Genomic DNA, 19,320 nt, shown 5'->3' with positions numbered 1-19,320 from the left:
GCTTCTCAGAGATTCTGTACGTTTCCTGGTTTGTGTCCCCAAGCTAAATCTCTATACCTTATAATAATCACGGACTTGGTTTTGTCTTCTCCACCCAGGCCAAGAAGGATCTTCACCTCATGACAGTCCAAACCCACCTTTATACCCCACACCCGGCGGGTGATACTTTATCGCCAGAAGAGAAATAACAGGGATCTCTCCCTAGGTCTTGGGGTAGGGCTCACCCACCTTGTACAGGTGTCCCAGGAGCCGGCTATACATGCACCAAAATCCCACTACGGGCCATCATTGTCCTGGGGACCAGTTTAATCTAGTTTACTACAACCAAATCAAATGGATGTGTACTCAGCACCTGCTGGGTACAAGCCACGGCACTGGAACAGAGAAGGAAAAAAAAAAAAAAAAAACTCAGACAATGGGGAAGGGCTGAAAGACTCCTAAATAAAAGTAACTTAAAGGTCCAAGTAGAAGAGACTGGAGCACAAAATTGAGAGAGAACGGGAGGAAGGGAAATCCTGAGGTTTCTCTCCAAGAAGGCAAAACGCTCTGGGTATGAGACCATGAGCTTCAGAAGCAGCTCCGGGACCTCCCACACCTTCATGGGAAGAGAAAGCAGTGCCACCACTTTGGAAATCAGCTTGGTCGGTTTTGAGAAAGCTAAACATACACTTAGCACACAACCCAGCAACCCCACTCCTAGGCATTTATTCAAGAAAACATGAAAGTGTGTGTCCCCATAAACACCTATACGTGAATGTTACAAGAGTTTTAGTCATAATCACCCCAAATTTCAAACAACCCAAATGTCCTCCTGCTGAATAGGTACGTGAACTCCACACCCACAAGGATACCTCTTAGGAATAAGAAGTAACAAACAACTGGCAACACATCCCAGCATCGGTGCATCTCAGCCATGGGCTGCTGGGCTCCATTCATAGGACACACGGAAAAGGCAAAACCCCAAGGATGGAACACCGGTCAGTGGCTTCCAGGGGTCAGGGCTGAGTGACTACAAAGCAGCACGAGGAACATTTTACGGTGATAAAATTGGTATTTTGATTATGGTGGTTATACAACTATGTGCGCTGGTCAAAATTCACAGCCGTACACCTTTACAAAGAGTGAATTTTACTGAACATAAATCATGTGTTGATACAACTGACTTCTCAGAAGTGGCCCGTAGCAATTATGTCAACAAAATTATCCCATGGAATGGGGCTATTCTATATCTCCAAGGTTCTGCAGACCATCTCTCCAACTCCCTCCACTAACCCCCACCCCCGATTTCTTTTCAGATAATATTTATAGGAATATTTGGGGTTGCTCATTGATGGGAGAAAAAGCTCTGTGAGTCTTATAAAGCTTCTTAAAGGGACCTCTGAGTGTTTGGATAGTCATGGGAACTCTGCTGTACTGAAAGCAACACAAGTCTGTGGCCCTTCCTCCCCGTGCTACGTGACTGCTGATTACTAAGAAGGCAAGCTCTGCCCGTCCACACAGCTCACCACGATGAAACCAGTAAATCACCAAAAAGCCCGGACACGTATGTCCCTATGGTACATGTGTCCCACATGTTGAACTACACTGGAAGTAGACCAAGGTCACTGCTAAAGTCTTTAGGCAAGAGCTAAATCTAAGTTAACCCTTGACTATTGAATTGCAAACCTCATCAGGGTAGGAAAATCAAAAATGTCACGGTACTATTGAAGCGCACAACTGCGCTGTGACTTGGTCTACAGATGCAGACCAAAAGCAACGCAAGTGATTCCGGTTCTTTCCTTCATTCAATACCCAGCAGACACATCTGGACTGCCTACGTGCGCTAGGCGTGAAAGATACATGCTTATCAATGTAAGTCCCTGTCCTCAGACAGTTTACATTCTCTTGGGAGGGATCGATGAATTACCAATAAATGAATGGACAAATAAACGAAGTGATCAATCAATAATAGACTGACTGTCGAGGAATAAAAGCTGGGAAGGAAGAACAGGGTAAGAGGATGGGGGGCTTCTAATTTAGATCAAGTGGTCAGGTGTCCCTGAGGTGGTCACCTTTGGGCGGAGACCTGGAAGAACTGGCCAGAAAGCTGGTGAGTAGCTGAAGGTTCAGGAAGGCAAAAGAGGACCAAGTGCAAAGTGTCAAGCTTTGAGATGAGGATGTGACTGGCTTGTGCATGGGACTAGCAAGGTGGCCAGTGTGGCTGGAGCTGAGTGAGGGACAGGAAGGTGCCTGGGAATCCAGCCGGAAGCGCTGGGCAGAGAGAGTTGAGCGCAGGTCACAGAGGCTTGGGGTTTTACTCAGAGTTACCAGAAGCCACTGGAGGGGGTGGGCACCGGAGCGACGTCATCTTGATTTGGGTTTAAAGAATCACTCTAGTTGCTCCAAGGAAAACAGACTTTGTAGGGTAACATGGTACAGGTAGGTAGCTGGGGAAGTGGACAAGGAACAGGGGGTTGGGGGCCACCAGAGCCATGCAGGCAGGGACAGTTGGCATCACCTGGTGGTGACAGTGGAGGAGATGAGGTGATGTGATGGGGCAGACGGGGCACTGGGTGAGTGATGGCACCACCCCTCGAGATGCAAGATGCTGGTGCTGGGATGGAGAGGTTAGTTCCACAGACAAGAGCAGCCACTATCAGGGGGCTCAAGAGGTGAATGAAGATAAAGAAAGTTTACCTTGACCCAAGGAACCCTGTACCTTACGACTGCAAAAGCTTTACAGTGGGAAGAGCTGACCCAGGACCGGTTTAGAATTAATTTTACCTTGCTGCAGCAACAAGGACTAGGTAATTCACTACAGACAGCTAAGACACGGATTTGTGTTAGAAATGCCATATTCCATTAGTGAACTTCCCAGGCAACAAAGATTTCCAGTGAAGCTAATAAAAAATTCAAAGCTTTCTACAATGTATCAACAAGGCTTTGAGACTCCCCCTTATTTAACTCCTGCTAAAAGAAAAGAATGTTGGCGAGATTATAGAGCATGGAGATTCTTTACTATATTTACATTATAAAAAGGCTTTGTCCTATGGGAAAGAGAAGTCAAATTATAAGACTCTTTAATTGGTTTACATGTTAAAGCCTTTTACATAAACACTCTGTTTGACTTAATCCACCTCAAAGCACTTTTCTGCTTTACAGATTATTTCCTTCAAGCTGCCCTAAAATGTCTGGGTTGAGGAAACTCTGAGTTTTACGAAGTTGCATCTAACTTAGAAAGAGGCCAGAAACAGCGCAGCCAGGCACCACTGGGTCGTGACTGACCCTTGCAAGTGACAGTGAGGTGCAGCAGCAGACAAGCAGCAGAGCTCAGGTCTCCAGCACGTCCCCAGAGTCACATCCATTTGGTCCAAGGCAAGATTCATGCCCAGGATTCAAAACACAAGGAAAAGTTTAAATTGTTTTGGTTGGAGTAACTGTAGCCTGCTAACATGTACAGCGTCTTCCTGGAAGATATCAACCCCCGTATTTTCCATCTTTTCCTCCTTTCCCCCAGTTCAACCCTAAGAGCAACAGCACAGAGCCCGCTGTTGAGAACCAGATGAGAACACGAGTGGGGACGCCAAGTGTGGGGACCTCCGCAGACGACCCATACGGACATTGCTTTTAATCTGTCCCTGTTGGTGAGAAAATGTTTCAATCTGGTTGGAACCATTTTATAAGCTTTGTCTGCTTTTGATTATTTAAAAATTGGACTCAAAAGAAATAAGCTCTCTCACGTAACCATCCTCATCCAGCTCCCTTTCAACAGCCAAGAGAGAAACCTCCTTCTCGTCACGGAGGGCTGGGACAGGTGACTCCAACAGCTTCCCAGTGTAACATTTTTGAGGTCCTTTAGTAGTTTTCCAGATGTTTTCCTATCATCTTGCATCTCTTACGATGTACTCTTGGAAAGATCTGTTCTCAAAAGAATTCACTGTTTTGCTCTGAAGGATTTCTTACTCAAATCTCTACATTCAGTGACTTTTCCCACAGTACCAGCTATTAAAGACAGATTTTTTTTCTGGCTTGTTGCTTTAAGATGTCAAGATGCTTTTCTAATCTGGACCTGGGACTCCCTTTCACATCGTTCCTCATCCTTACACTAACCAGATGTCTCTGCCTTCTTCCAGAAGACAGCGGTATTGAGACTTCATGCTCCGGGCGTCTCCTGGGTCATCTGTTCACATATTTACCTTATTTCTTCCCAATGGTTCCAGACAAATCTCTATTTTCATTTTTTTAAAATCTCAGCATTGAAACACACATACCCAGGCAGTGTCAAATCCTCTGCCAAGACTGAATTAGTGTGGTTTTCTCTTTGGACCCATCTATAATGACCCAAAGATGTATTATATCTGGATTCTCAGATGTCTGTTAAATATTAACCACGATGATGTGAAATGTTAGAAAATTGGGTCTGTCTGAACCTCCATTATTAATCCAGTCTGCTATTATTTCTTGCTAAGATCCTATAACCCATTTTGAAACTGTCACTGATCCCTCTTGTAAAGCTAATGAAACCTAAAATCTCCCTCTCCAGAAATACTCTAAAACAAAAAGGTAGCTCTCGTTGCTGTTCCAGAGCAGAGATCCAGACACTGCAACCCCTGGGCCAGACCTGCCCAGTGTCCACTTTTGTCAATAAAGTTTTACTGGAAGACGGCCCTGCTTAACTGTTTCCATACTGGACATATCTTTGTAGCAATCAGTTCAGTAAGACCAAGTCACATGTAGGGCCCAGTGTGAAACGTGAGATACCATGACCCTTAGAAACCAGTTCTCCCACTTGCCGGAATGTTACCCCCACCCATGCAGTGCCCCGGTGCCCCACGGAAACACGTCAGCCCTGATTCTCTGCCAGTCCAGCTAGGAAGTCACCATTCCCCATTCATCACACCGTGTTCTATTCATGCCCTTAGCTCTTCTAAGAATAAAACTGACTTTCCTCCCACCTGCCCCTGACTCCAAGTGAGGGGAAAACCATGCCCTTTGCTCCATCCTTCTGTTCTAGTGATGGATAAAACCCCTTGCCCGAGGGCTACAGGGAGATTTGTTAATTAAAGATTTACTCATCTCATCCTGTTACTGTGTTACTCTCTGAGTCACCTCAACATACATGTGCTTGATCTGAGTTCAAAGAGGGGTGTGTGTGTGTGTGTGTGTGTGTGTGTGTGTGTGTGTGTGTGTGTGTGTGTGTGTGTGTGTGTGTTATAAACTCCTTGAAAGCCAAGACTGTTTAACCTGCTAAAGACTTAGGAGACACTGGTCGGCGTACCTCCAGCCCTGGGAGCTTACTAAGCGGTCCTGGACCATGACAATGGAATAAGATGTGTTCCCACTGGAGAGGATGGCCCAATGGGGCTGGTTCTGGTGGGGCAGGGCTGTCACTCTGGATGCGGAGATGTCACCTCAGGGTCTAGAGGAGCTGGCTCTTGGAACACTGAGCTGGATTCCTGTGTGGGGCAATCAGAGCCAGCCCTTCGGGTTTTTTGTTTGTTTTTAGTGAAGGTACTGGGGATTGGACCCAGGACCTCATGCACACTAAGCACGTGCTCTACCCCTGAGCTACACCCACCCCCCAGCCCTTCTATTTTTGATCACAGATTTTGGCTGCACACAGGGCTCCAGGTCAGCTGGCATCTGCCTGGGATGTACCGCCCATGGGCTGGAGCAGATTTTTCATGTCTCTTCTCCTGGCACACAGCTGTGACCCTCAGGGACTGGAAGCATATTGAAAACTGGCCCTACTCGCCTGTCCAAGAGTTCCCCCCAAGATCACCCGAACCCCTCTGTCCATCAGACTGGAGATCACTTCCCTTTGGAATCTTTCAAAACAAAGGCTTACAAAATACCTTGATCAACAGGGTGTTGAATAACTGCTATGTAATTGTGATCACTTTTAAAATTTCAAGTTAAAAAAATGGAAACTTCGGCAAGAGACTGAACTGCATTGACCCCTTCTCTCTGTGGGTGACCTGGATGCGCCCACTGTCCTGGTCTACAAGCCTCCCCTCTGCCCTCTCCCACTCAGCCCAGCTGCCACCCCCGGCCCTGGAACACACATGCCAAAATGACGTGTCGCTTTCTGCCCCAAGGTCTGCTTCAAGGCACAAGTGGTGAAAACTGCGGGAAAATTTCCACTTCTGCTGCTCTGTTCTGCCACCTGCAATATTCCCAATGCAATGGGAAAATTCCACCAGGAGAAATGGACCGAGCCCAGCCCCAAATGCCGGGGGTGGCGCTAAAAGTGACACCTGGGGCACAGTTTCATGGGCCACAACAAACGCCAGTGAGGAAAGAGGGAAGAGCAGAGCCCTTTCCATGGGTGCTGCCAGCGCTCGGGTAGAAGCCATTCACGTTTGACGTCCTCCCTCCACCTCTATCACCTCTTCATGCTCTACCTTTGGCCCAGAGAACCCCAAACATGCAAGCAGGCAGGCACCTCTGGGGTCATCCATCCGGCCCCTTCACTGTAGGTGTGAAGTGATGCTTTGAGCCATGGGTTAACATCACTAGAACATCATTAACCCTCGTGCTGGTAGACGCCCCAGCGGTGAAGCCAGAATCTGCTTATCTGCAGGACCTTGGGTCTAGATCATGCCTGAGCCCTGCATGCAGGCCTGGCAGTCTATGTCAGAGGTGAGCTAAGGCACCGTCCCCTGGAGGAGTTCTGTTCAGTGTGATGTGGTCAACCAACGTGGAGCACAGAGAACAAGGTTTTGTCCAAATGAGGTAACTAGATGGAGCAGAAGCCTCAGGGGCTGGGTGACTGCTGAAATGCCCTCCTGGCCCTCTGCTCCCTGGTGGTCCTCCCCTCACACCCAGGACGAGGGGACCATGAGTGGATCGGAGCTGGAGGCAAGGCCATCTCCTGGCAGTGGCCTGCTGGTCGCACCCTGCATATAAAACGAAAAACCCCCAGGTCTGAAGCTGTTTGTGTGGGCAAGAGAGATTATCTCCCTCCACTGACTTGTACTGAATTCTCCAATGTCACGATCTATCCACGATCCACATGGCACATCCCTGGGAGACGTCAGCAGCTAACAAAGCCACCGAAGCTGTTTTAAGGAGGAAGGACAACCTCGATCTGTGTGTTCTGTCTTCCTCTGCATCAGAGGAGGTTTCTTTATCAAATATTTTGCTAGAAAAACAACCTGAAACAAAAAGCATTGCGTATGGCTTGGAAAGTCTAAGGATGAACAGTCAGAAAACCAGACACTCTCTAAACGCCCGTGTGTTAGGGGTGATGCTACAGGCCAGGCACCCAGCCCCGCCTTCATCCAGGCCTGCTCAGCTGAGACCGGCATCTAAATCACGCCATCTGTTGTGTGCTCTCATAAAAGTTTTGTCCAGCGGGGCCCAGAAGCCCCTCTCCCCAGCAGGGGCCCCTGACCAGCTGGCTTCTTGGAGGAGGCACCCAGTGACATCTTCAGTGACCAGTCAGGAGGAGGAAGGGGAAAAGCATTGCAGGCAGAAGGCACGGCACGTGTGGGGCCGTGAGGCGGAGTCTGAGCTATGCATTTACAGGAGGCTGAGAGCCACTCAGCACGCCCAGGACGTGGGCCAGCTGGGCAGGGAGGGAGGCTGCATCAGAAGGGCCCTCTCGACCATGCTGAGACTAGGCGTCAGCCCTGTCGCTACAGGCAAAGATTTGGGCTGTAACAAGTGCATGTGCATCTCGGGAGGGTGACAGAGTTCAGAAGAGGGGAGGGGGGACGAGGTGGTTGCAGAAGAGGCTCCCCCGGTGCTGGTGCCGGGCATTACCTGCCGGGCGGCCCCTTGAGAGCTATCCTGGGCCTGAGGTGAGGGCGGCCCAGAGCCTGGCAGGGCTGAGGCCAAGGGAAAGTCCCAGGGAGTGGGGCCGCGGGAGAGAGGAGGATCGGACGGTGACCCTGGGAAGGGATGGCATGGGGCCCACGGAACACTGGTGGAGCAGGGGAGCATGGAAGGGGCGGAGAGCGAGGAAGGGCTGGGGAGTGAGACTCAAAGCACTGGCAGCAGAAGGGAGAAGGTGGCAGTGGTGACAAGACACAGAGTGAGTGAGGGCTTCAGAAATACATGGTGATGACGAGAGAGACTCGCTGCCTCAGCACAGAGCCTGACGTGGTAAGCCACAGCAATTTCTGAAGTGTCAGCCCAGGGTGGGTGAGAGTGAGAGGGGGAGAAGAGATGGAGGAGGAAGGGGAGGGGGTGGGGAGGAGGGGGAGAAGGGGATGGGGGAGGGGGAGGAGGGGCAGGAGGGAGAAGGAGGGGGAGAAGGGGGAGGGGGGATTAAAAATCTTACAATTAAGTTTTGTACCTACAATTTCCTATCCAGATAAACTCACTTAGCACAGACGTTCGGGAAAAGCCTGCCTACCGCCCTCCTCTGTGTGATCACCTGGGGTAGGGGGAAGCCAACAACCAAAACTTACCCTCAGGGCACCTACTGAAAGATATTATTAGATCATCAGAATTAGATTAGACTCTTCCATCAGCCAGACTTCTTATCCACTGCAAATCAAATCACGTTCCCTGCAATAAAGCTCCTGTCTGAGCTCCTTTATTTATTTAAAGAGAGGCAGGGCTTAGCCAGGGCCACTTTAACCCCCTATCAGGGACAGACATTTTTCCGCCACGTGACTTCCTCTCAGACCCGACCAGAGGGGAAGACTCCGCTGGTTGTGACAGCCAGCACACGCCCTTCCTGCCCCCACCTCTCCCTGTCCCCCCCCCCACCGCAGCCCATCAGCGATGTTTCCTGGGAGGGGCTGGTGAGCACGGTGAGCAGGAGAGCCCTGGATGCCGACACTGCCTCTTGGCTTCTGCTTCCCTTTGCTATCGCATCTGTAAGCATCCTGGAAAAGCTCTCAGTAGCAGACTGCTTAACCTGTGGTTTCCAAGACAGTAACCACACAGCACACCCCCTCCTCAGCCCCTCCAAGGGGACCAAGGGTGGGTTATTGCCCATGGACCAGCAGTCGGTGAGAGGGCAGCTGCTGGGTCAGGCCAGCAAGAAACTCATGAATAAAGAGTTGAGTCCCGGCCCCGAGGAACTCTTGGTCAGGAGGATGCATTTATTACCTCATTAAGTAAGTACTGATCAAGCACCTTCCATGTCCCAGACACTGTTCCAGGCGCCTGGTGTAAAGCAGCAAAGAAAACAGAAATCCTTTGCCTTATGGCGCTAACATTCTAGTGCTAAGTGAGGAAGCAACTCTTCCCACTAAACCCATGACAGGAGGCAAGGACATCTGAGTGATGCTCATTAAGAAGGAAGGAGAAAATGCTTGCTGGGGTGAGGGAGGCATGATGAGGAAATAAGACCTAAAAACTTTGTTACAATGCAAACAGGCTTTCAGAGGCTGAAATTTACAGACATTTTCAAAGAGGACGACCTACGCTGTGCTTGACCTCACGTGCTGTGACTGCCCCCCTGCCATCCCCAAGGAATGGCAACTGGGGCTGCGGGAGGCAGACTCCAGAGTGTCAAGGGTCGCAGAGCAGGAGGGGTTCAAAGGTCATCTTAAGATCCTCCTAATAGGTTTATAATCAACTCACATAATCTCCCTCCCAGCCTAGCAAAACACACACAGCTGCATCAGACAGCATCTCATCACTCTTTATCACTGCCCCCACCCCATCCATCCAATTGTCATTTACCCTGATTCAGGGTGCACTGTGCCTGGCTCACCCCTCCCTCCAGGGCACTCTGAGCACCACCCCACACAGAGGAACGCCCACAGAATCCTTCTCTCTCGGGACAGCCCTTCAGGAACTTTGCTTGAGAATGGGAAGTCAAAGAAAGTCACCTCCAGGAGAAAGCAGCCCTGGAAATTAGAGTGCAATAATCTAGTTGACTATCTCTGCTTAATTTTTTGTGTGGGGGAGAAAACAAAACAAAACAAAACAACTTCGCTTCCTTTGGGCCATCTGTCAAGAAATTGTAGAATTCCTTTTGGCTGGAACCTAGAAAACTTTGTTTCCATTCAGCGTGGCTCCTCTTCTCCAACAGCCTGCTTATCAGACAGCCGAGCAATTTCTATCCAGGTGCCTCCATCAACAGAGATCTTCCTCCAGGCAGGGCAGCCTGTTCATTACACAGTCAGAGGTTTCAAAAATTCTCCTGATATTTCTTTATAATCCTCAACCCACCGGCCCTAGATCAACTTAGCTAAAAAAAAGGGGGGGGGGTACAAATTTAAATGTGGTTTCTTTCTAGCTATAAATCCAATCATTAAGCTGAACAATCTGAAGAAGAGGGGAAAAATAAATGGGATACTCTGAGAATTGGAGAGCAAGAATTGTGATGGTCCCTGAGCATAAAATATGATGAGCAGATTTTGGAAAGATAATCTTTTGGGGAAGAGTGAGTGAGCTAACAGTGGTCCCGAGATTTTGGCTGTGAGTTCTGGGAAACGGGAACAGGGCATCCAGAGAGGATGCCCTCTGGCTTGGAGAGGATGACCAGCTTTAGGATTAGGTGGCTGGGAGAGAGGATGCTGCCCCCGGAGCCCAGCCAGAGACAGAGCTGGTCCTGCCCTGGTGAGGACATCAGCTCTTATAGGGCTTAATGAGCTGGGACATGCAGAAAGGGCTAAGCTTGCCGGTGACTCAGTTTTACCAAATTTATGTGTGATTGAGATAAGCCCCTATACTTTAGCTATCCTTCTATCATTTTTGTCTTGGAAATTCTCACATTCTCTCTCTCAATGTGAGGATGTCACACAGGCCTAGGAGGCATGCCCAGGGATGTGGGCAAGAAAAGAAGTAAAACCCTCTGCTGGGTCACACCTCAACCCTCAGGCAGGTCTACCCAGAAAGCTTATATTACAAGAATACACTAAGTTTTGCTTATTAAAAAGATCACAGAAGTAAATGAGAGTAGTATGTGCTTTTGTGGGTGTCAGAGCAAATATCTAAAATGCTTGGTTCTTCTGCCTGCTGCCATTTCAGCTGGTCTCCACCACAGTATTGCAAGCACCCTGTGAAATCATCAGTAGTTACCTTTTATTCTGGTCCTCGAAACTCAGAAAGAAGTCATCTCTTCATGGGCTTCTCCTTTAGTTTTAGGAAACGACCAGTCTCCAGTGAAGGTGGAATCTGTGAAAAATTATTTTTCAAAATGATAGGATGTAACTTCTAAAGCTGAGAAATACATACACGAGATGGAATAAATTCATTTGCACTTAAGGTAACCTCTGAAAATCCTGGACTACACCCTACTTTCTCAATATCCCGCTGGCTGGTGGGAGAGTGAAACTGACATGCACGGTGGAAGGTGAAACTGATGTGCAATTTCTATAACATTTTTTTCTACTTGTACTTTCAATCACGACTGAAGTTGCCTTAATTGAATCCACTTTAACCTGATTCAACTCAAAACATTTGCCATCAGTTACTGTAAACAACCAAGTTACCTCCTATTTCAGCAACCCCAAGTTCCCCTTCTTACTCAATAATCACCTCACTACTGTGGCAAGTTCTGTTAAACAAGTATCGCAAACTGTTCCCCCACACAAACATGCGCAGACCAAGCAGACAGGATGCACGTACCGGTGGGGAGGGAGAAGTGTCAGCTATGCTTCCTTTATCTTGCTAAGAGGTAACCAACTGAATTTTAACAAATGCACAAACTGTGATCCCCCCAAGTATGCACTGACAATCTCTCAGGTCTTGAATTAAAGTAAACAGTGCTGCCATTTTTAATAATGTAGGATTTGCTAATTCTGTTGGCGGAGGCTTCACTGCTCTGAGCACGTCCGCTCCTTGAGACTGTCTCCTCTGGTGACGTCTGATGGCTTTGTTCTCTGGAGCAGGCTCAGTGCAACTGCAGAAACCAAAGGTCACCAGCCCTCCGGGGTGACTGTGGAGAGGCAGCCACACCTCCAAAGATGCATCAGGACCCCTGGTTCTGGGTCTTTTCTTGTTTCCTCTATTTATGCCAGACTCCCCGGGATCTCTATTTGCCCAGCCTGGCAGCAGCAAAGGGAACGTCCTTCCAGCTTTTCTGGCTCCTCCCCCTGCTTCTCTTAGCCAGACCTTTGCTTTAGTGTGTTTCTTCCTGTTTACAGCAGCAGCAAAAGGCATACAGAAAAGGCGACGGGTGTGAGCAGCTCTTCACAAAACTGCCCTCAGGGATGTCCACAGTCACATGACCTCCGAACTACCCCCCCCCCAAATTCTTAAGTAATGAGATGCTCCATTGCCAGGATATATTTAAGTGTATCAAAACACATTTACTCAATGGATTATTATTATTGTTACTAGTAGCAGCCGTTAGAATAGATACAAGTGAAAAAGAAATGATTTCAAGATGTAAGCAAACACAGAAGAGATAACACTATTGAAAAGAGCAGAATTTAAAATTGTTCCAAAGTGCTGATTACTTTACCAAAACTATGATTACATATGGATGTAGCTATGGAAATTATAAGATACATATAGATATAGATATTATGTAGATATATGTAAATATACATTTATATACCTATATATAGCGCAACTGTAAGATATATAGATACACAATATAGATATATATATTTTTTATCTGTTTTATATCTTTTATATTTTTCTCCTGGTGGACTATGGGAATAGTACAAATAAACTAAAAGGAGTTGGTTGACGATTATTAAATTCTAGGCTTATATGGAAACAGTGTGATAAAGCTCTTGCCAGCCTTAAAACAGCCAACGCTTCAGAATCACAGAATGTTGTCACACTAGAAGGGACTTGAGCTTAACATTTTCATTTTATAGGTTAATAAATTATACCAAAAGAAGTTACGTGATTTATCCATTATCATTAACCTCCTTACTGGCAGAACTGAGGCTAGCACGAATCTGTCCTCTCCTCCACAGAGCACACGGCGACGGACTCATGCAAATAAATTAGGGGTCCTGGTTATCTGAGCAGTCGTTGCCCAGATCCTTACACGGTGAGGAAGTTTCTTAGGGAAGATTGCCTTCACCACTCAGCAATATTCCCTAATAGTCAACCATTTTATGAGTTTAAATCCCACTCAGAATTCCATCCTTATTCACCGTCAGCATCTTTCCTGACCCTGTTAGTTTTGAGTTTTGTTCCTCCAACGAAAGGACCTACGTTCACTGCAAAGTGAAATTGCACATTTTTGCCTCTGCAAATACGGAATTTCATGAGTTTAATCAAAACAGCATCAGAGCACTTCCCCAACAGCGGGTAAAACAAGGGCCGGTGTGGACTGAGCAGCTGGATGAGGGGAGGATCACTAAAGAGAAACATTTTAAGTTTGCGGCAAGGTAGGGATTTCAATACAGGAGTTGGCATTCCATATAAAAGAACCTAAAAGGCCCAAAGGAAAATGAGAAAAACCTCAAATATTTCTGTAAAACTGATGACCTTGAAGATGTGGTGGACACGCCAAACGGGATTTAAAAGGTACCACAATATACAAATCACACAATTTTGTCCCAAAATTTACTCTTCTCAAAACAATCAACACTTGATTTTTGCATTGCTCATTCTAATAGCCATGGTGAAAATGATCACCTAAATTTTGTTAAATATAAACTAAAAAATTTATTTTCATGAAATTCAGAGTTTGCAAGACAAAGTCTCAAAACTTTTTAAAATCATATTATGAATCTTGGTCCCCTTTTAAGTGGATTCAGTTGACATGGCCTTTTTCTGGTTCTAATTATCCTCAGGTAACAAGGATCCACTGTAGAATCTTCAGAAAGAATTTTTAAAAGTATAAATCAGTAATATGGAGGGTATTTATATTTTTTCAAGACAAACATACATTTTAGAAGCAGGGAACTTCAGATACAGAGCATGAAATAGTAGGGGCACTGTGTTTTTATTTTGTTCCTCTGCCATAAAAATAATTTTATATTTTTTATACAAAATAAAAAGGTTACAAAATTACAAATGACTATATTTGTCTCAATTCTTTTAAAAAATGTGAAAGTATACTAATATATTTCCCATCCTGAATTATATAATTAAGTTTTACATCCTATTTTATTTGAACCAAACCATGAAAAAACTTTCATAAGGGTCTTAATAGTTGTTGTTCCGCATCCTGTGATCAGTTCTATCATCTGCAATTGTCTGTTGTTCTGTATAATTCATGGTCTGAACTTCACCAGAGAACAATCAAGTTGGCTGAGTTTTCCCATGTTCAAAATGTTTATTGTACAAAAATAGTGAATATTCAGGGCTGTTTCACATTCACTCAGATAATGAAAGGGATTCTAGTATCATGAGAACACAAGGCTTCATTTCAGAAGCATCAATTATTTAGTGGAACATTTTCTTCTGGAAGAATAAGAAAAGGAAGAGAATATTTTTCTCCATTAAATAAAATTGCAATGACTGATAGTAAAAAGATATTTTTTCTTTTATTTTCCAAATCTGCAAAATACTAGCAGCCCAAATAATCTATGATGAACAACTGAAAGTATGTAAGATAATAAATAAATTTGAAAGATTCACTTACTGGAGCTTTCTAGCTTCTGTGACCAAAATGATAATTTATGATTCAGTTTACTAATCCTGTCTCAAAGGTCAAGACCAAAATCATTGACTCAGTCTTGTCAGATTTGCTTATTTCTCAAATGAGCGTAAATGTCTAACTCAGGGTTAAGATGTGACTAACACTTCCTTCCAGGAAGGACAACAAATCTCCCAGCTCCCACATCCACTGAGTCTGAAGAACAAAGGTGGGGAATCCCGCGTAGATGCCTGAACCATTTCACCACTCACTGTAGTCTTAAGAACCACAAGAAGAAGTTGCTCAAAACCACCCTCCCAAATATCTGAGACTCACGCTCAGTGAATCAGATGAGCCCCCAGCTCTGGTCCCCTTTCCGGAGCGGAATCAGTGGGTGACTGGAAATTCCAGAACCAGGGGAATCCCTGCTCTGCTCACCCAGGTTAGTGACTTACATCAACCTGGAGGAAGAAGCTGGGCTGCCTTACAGCCCTAAAAAGGAAGTGTTTATATAGGGAAACTTGACCAAATCATGGGAAACAAGAAGTCATGGATTGGGTTCAGGATTTTTTGGCCAATTGACTTTAGAAGCAGGTGCCTGTCAACATTAAAAGTGCCTTCTAAAGGAAACGCACCAGGAGACTTCCCATCAGCTCTAAGAGATGATGTCATTAAGATGCTAATAAGCGTGATTAACCCGCCCGCCCTCATGTTTGCTGAGCAGTCTTCTAGCCTGAGAAACAGGGGGACCAGGTGGCCTCAGGAATCCGATGGACTGCCTTCAAACACTTCCTAACTCCACAGTTTCCTCACCTCGACAAACCTCCACTAGTCTGTAAAATGGGTCTACAAAGTCGTAAGATTCTTACAGCTTTAAGCGCCAAGCACGGAGCACAGTACTTTGTACACAAGATATTCAGGGGGTGAGTTCTTATTCTTTTTCCTGCTACACACAAAAGAGAGGTCCTTTCTGCACTCTGAAATGTCGGGAAGCTGCCTCAGAGGTTTTCTCTAATTAGGGCTGATCCTTTCCATCCAAAACTGTGACTAGGAATTTTATTCATTACTGTGAAAATACAGAAAAAGTAATACTTCTGTACGCAACATTCTAAAACCCTTTTTCCGCACAGTTATTCCAGAAGAGAAATGACCCTTACAATTTTGGTTTAATGATCTCTAACACTGACATAGTATTGGCACTGTGTTTTCCATATGCATTTAAAATTCATAATAACCCTACGAGGTGGGAACTGTCCCCATTTTACAAGTCAGAAAACTGTGACGCAACTTTTTCTGGTGCCAGAGCCAAACCAGGATTCAAACCAAGCTGGGCAGCCCCAGAGTCCACTGGGGACCTCTGCGTTGTGTATTTATCTGGGGACTTGGGGAAGGGAAGGAGGACGGAAAAACCAAAACAGTCTAGAATATTCTTCCCCCTTTCAATATACACATACACAGCGCAGATGATTTCCACTGTGAAGACATCACCAAATACCTTCCCACTGTCTGGCTCTTCAAGTCAAAATGCAGGATTGCTCATTTGAAGGACAGTATTTTCCTAGAGATACTTGGGGAAGCAGAGGAAAGAGAGGGCTGGGGACCACGCAGGAATGGTGTCAGGCAGCATTGGAGAGCGAGGACCCCCACAGGGCTCTGGGGGTGGGAGGGGCTGTTCCAGACCCTTCTGCAATCTAGTGCTAAACGGCTGTGTTCAGCACCACTGCACACACACAAGACAGCTGTGAATTCCAGCCCATTCTCCCCACCTAGAAACAGTCCCCAAGGCCTTCTTCTTAAGTATGATGCCTTCAAATGCGAGAAAAGCCAGACTACCAGCAGCTCCTCCTGAAAGAAGTAAGAGTATCTATGTGCTTGACCTATGCAAGTTCATCACCGACATTAATAAAATCTTCATTCATCAGTAAATATTACCCCCATTTTAGAAGCAAGCTTAGGAGACGGAGTGTTCTGCCCCAAACCCCACAGATGGACTGATACCAATTCCAGCTTCTAGAAGCTGTGATGGGCGAGGGAGTCCAGTGAGGTTCTTGAAGGACACCATGTCCCCGCATTCCATAGAGAACCCCTGAGACTCAGGATGGATGACCAGTGCACCCCAGTAAGAAGATGTTCGTCTGTGTAAACAAGGATGCAAATGACAAAAATTACTTTGTAAGGGTTTCCCAAAACACGATTTAATGCTGTCTTCACATAACGAAAGAGGAAAAGCAAAACTAAAGAATTCAGAATGTGTGGGGAAACCACCAGGTGAGAGACTGACATGAAATAAACAATCTTAGGGACAGAAATGGCCAGAAACTGAGGGTTCTGGGGTAACTGCGAATTCAGAAGGAAAGATGGTTATAGTGAGAGCAGACAAAGGAACCACCGCAGAGCCAGGCTCCTCTCTCTCCTGCACACACCCCACCCCTCGCAGCACTTCCGAGGGCAGACACTAGGAAACTGATCAAATCAGGGTCCCAGGGCTTAGTGGGCTCTTTCTGCCAGAGGGCGAAGCCCTGGGTTCCACAAAAATGAAGGTGGATCAGGAATGAAGACAAAGCAAAAACCAGGGCCTCAGTGGCCAAGTTAAATTATTTATAAAGTACCAACTACTTATTTAAAACACTCATTTAGGAGAGGGTACAGTGCAATGGTAGAGCGTGTGCTTAACATGCATGACATTCTGGGTTCAATCTCCAGTACCTCCATTAAAAAGTACATGTAAATAAATAAATAAAAATGAAATAAAATACTAATTCGTCATTTCAGAGGGTGAATAACCTTGATGTCTCCCATGAGAAAACCCTGCCACCTGAATCATCCCACTCCTCTCAAAAAGAGGCAAACTTTAAAGGAAAACACATCCCATAGTTTGTATTTAAAAAGACATCTGGAGGGAGGGCATCGCTCAGTGGCAGAGTGCATGCCTATCATGTACGAGGTCCTGGGTTCAATCCCTAGTACCTGTATTAAAAAATAAATGAATAAAATAAGCAAACAAACCTAATTAACCCCCATCCAAAAGTTAAAAAGACGCCTGGGCGCTAGGTGTAGACAGCAGAACTGCCTTCATGCAAACTAATTAAACATTGGCGGAAGTTTCCTTCAAGCTCCATTTCAGAGTCAAGGCGGACAGGAAAACTGGTAACAGGTGACAAGGTGATCAAGTTTGGTGCCCGTCTAGCTGCACCTGTTTTAAAAGTAAACGGGAGCCAGCCAGGCTGGAAGAGCATTGTCATCAAATGACACCGTAAAACCACTGATTTTAATGCAGTTAAGACAGATCTGAACAACTGGTCGACAGGCTGGATTTAGGCCGGCCCTTCCTCCGTCTGATAGTGGAATGAAAGAGTGGATTTTAATAATTGAACAACTGCTATCCGGTCGCTATGGTCTTGAGGAGAGCTCCGGACACACTGAGGCCAAACTGACAAAGAGGTTTTTTCCAGCAAGATTTGCTAAAATTTTTAGCAAGTGGTACTGGTGGTGGAGGGGGCACATTGGAAGGGAAGCCAGATGGGGCCACATCTCCAGGCAGGAGAGCAGAAGGTGGTTCACGGCCAGGCCTCAGTGCACCTGCCGTCAGGACCACCTATGGCCCTGTTCATTCCTCTGGGCACGTGGGTAGGTGAAAATGCAAGGCTGTGAAGCAAAGAAACCAAACCAGCTGGACAGTGGTTTGGCTTCTAAACTCTCCTTTTAGACAGATGTGTCAGAACTGGAGGGCGATTTTAAAAGTCTGCACGCCTGGAGTCTGACTGACCCAGCAAAGATGAAGGCGAATTTCCGAACTTAGAGAATTGTGATTTTTCTTCAAAAAGGAAAAAGATGACACCAGCAAGAGTAAAAACACAGATAAAGGAAATTAATTCATGTCAAATCAAAAGGTGCTCCAAATATCTCCAGCAGATACTTTACCAAGACTGAGACTGTTCACAGCATAAGACAAAACTGCTGAAATAAGAAGGAAGCTTGAAGAGTTGGATGAAGATGATGCTGGAGGAGACGTGGAGACCAACTTCATTTGGGGATGCTGGAAATTCACAGTAAAACAAAGTTCAGCAGTCATGTTTCTCGCTGAGAAGTTGAGATTGAGGATTTTCCCCAAACACCCTCACCTACCACGTGGTCCCTGGGGCACCCTCCCACTAAGGAGACACACTTGTAAAAATCCTTCTACCAACAGGAGCCTGGAAATGTCACAGAAGGGTCTGGGCACCACCCCCAGCCCACCGTGAATCCCCTCCCATAGCTTATAAAGCAGTGAAGAAATTCATACTGTTTCCATTATTTGTTTAAGTCGGCATTTGGCTGTTTCCCTCTCCCACCCTCACCCCCAACTGTGAGCTCATCCTTCTTGGCTATTCGGATACTTTAAATAAAAGCAGGTTTGAGAAGCATTATACTTCAGCCCGCAACCTCAAGGCTCACCTGACTATTACCAGGAGGGTAGGGTGGCCACTTTGCTCTTCCTCCCCTGACTCTGCACCAGCAGGCCCTCCCAGCACAGACGTGGGTTTGTCTGGCCTGGACCTTCTCTTCACCTGGTAATTCCTCCTCTCTCCCCATCACACCCCACACACCCCTCACCGCAAGGATGGACCTTGTACAGTAGCCCACTCCTCTGTGCCCAGCCATGGGTGCGGGACCCAGGCTGATGAGATTCCTTTCATAAGAGTGGCACTGGAAGAAAGAGGGTCTCTCTTTTTTGGGGGGTCGAAGCTGTAAGAGCCCATCTTTCAGGCCCATCCCCTGCAAGGAAAAATGAGGCCAACAGTGTACACAGGGCACTTGAGCCCTGTCTGAAGCCAGCTTCATGCTTGGATTTCCCTAGTTTATAAGTCAACAACTTGCATTTTTTTCTTAAGCTAGTTTGAGTT

General features: G+C 46.3%; 1 protein-coding gene across 7 annotated transcripts in view; it reads right to left on the bottom strand.

The window, feature by feature from the left end:
* Positions 1-19,320, bottom strand: part of SVIL (supervillin) — a 215,277-nt gene that overhangs the window by 163,191 nt on the left and 32,766 nt on the right. For 3 of the 7 annotated variants that reach the window (XM_032473601.1, XM_032473602.1, XM_032473603.1), the window contains exon 2: positions 10,969-11,064. The exons of the other annotated variants lie outside the window; for them this stretch is intronic. The gene's annotated coding sequence lies outside the window, so the exon portion shown is untranslated. The remainder of the gene's footprint in view (positions 1-10,968; positions 11,065-19,320) is intronic. 7 annotated transcript variants of the gene reach the window in all.

This window comes from Camelus ferus, chromosome 35 (assembly GCF_009834535.1).
Source record: "Camelus ferus isolate YT-003-E chromosome 35, BCGSAC_Cfer_1.0, whole genome shotgun sequence".
In the NCBI taxonomy this organism is placed as follows: domain Eukaryota; kingdom Metazoa; phylum Chordata; class Mammalia; order Artiodactyla; family Camelidae; genus Camelus; species Camelus ferus.
Note: the sequence above shows the minus strand (reverse complement) of the source record. Positions and strands in the feature narration are given on the sequence as shown.